The sequence below is a fragment of the Mizuhopecten yessoensis genome, unplaced genomic scaffold (assembly GCF_002113885.1).
Source record: "Mizuhopecten yessoensis strain PY_sf001 unplaced genomic scaffold, ASM211388v2 scaffold2383, whole genome shotgun sequence".
In the NCBI taxonomy this organism is placed as follows: Eukaryota; Metazoa; Mollusca; class Bivalvia; order Pectinida; family Pectinidae; genus Mizuhopecten; species Mizuhopecten yessoensis.
The window spans coordinates 616,361-617,267 of NW_018404519.1; the positions used below are offsets into that span (position 1 = coordinate 616,361).

Consider the following 907-nt stretch of genomic DNA (forward strand, 5'->3'; position numbering starts at 1 on the left):
CCCCCCCCTTTTTTTAGGCGGCGGACTGACCTTTTACGGGCCGGCCCATAATGGTCTGATCGGCCAGGAATGGGAACATATTAACATATTAAAATGCATCAAATAATGCACGGAGCTTGTATAAAAAAAATGTGGGGCTACGCCCCCCACATCCCACACGGTATCCTAGCAAATATTGTGGGTTTCCGTTATCTGATATTTTTACTATATTTTCCTTATTAAAACAATATTTGTTGGCATCGCTACGCTCGTCTACTTTGTATCTTGACCCTAAAGTTTTTTATTTTTATTTTACCACCTCCGCAAAACCCCAAGTTGCAACTTGCAACGCTCGGCGGAAATATACTAGCATAAGTTGCATAATCATATTATTGACCGGTCCTTATAGATGATCTGAAAATTAATACTTTTTATTGTAACCTTCCTAACTGCCCGGGCGATATTAATCATATCATTATACAAGAACGATAAAGTTTTTTTCGGCTGACAATATTATGTTTAATCGATTAAACATATCCATTCAATTATTTTGGTATTATATATATTGTTGGAACTGTTTAACTATATTGTATGTACAACATACTATCTCATTGTGGTACTTATAGCTTACCATCGTGTACGTACAAGAAAGTATCTTCACACAGCATACTATTGTGTACGTAGTAATAAGTTGTACGTACCAGAATGAGATGATATGCTGTACTTACAAGTATGATAATTCTAAATTAAATTTAAAGGTGACGCGTATGTGCCTCCTAAGTTGTACCATTTTAACCAGATAGCTTAGCAAATGTACCACTGTTGGTAATATGCACGCCCTTACATGAGTTAATCAGCGTGGACATTTCAGATATATCATTGTCTACACTAGTGAATTAGTCAACAATTATAAAACGCGAGACTATAT

At 35.9% G+C, this 907-nt stretch overlaps 1 protein-coding gene across 1 annotated transcript in view; it reads right to left on the minus strand.

The window, feature by feature from the left end:
* LOC110445858 (sphingomyelin phosphodiesterase-like) overlaps positions 1-907 on the minus strand; it is a 42,790-nt gene that overhangs the window by 35,057 nt on the left and 6,826 nt on the right. The gene's annotated exons all lie outside the window — the stretch shown is intronic.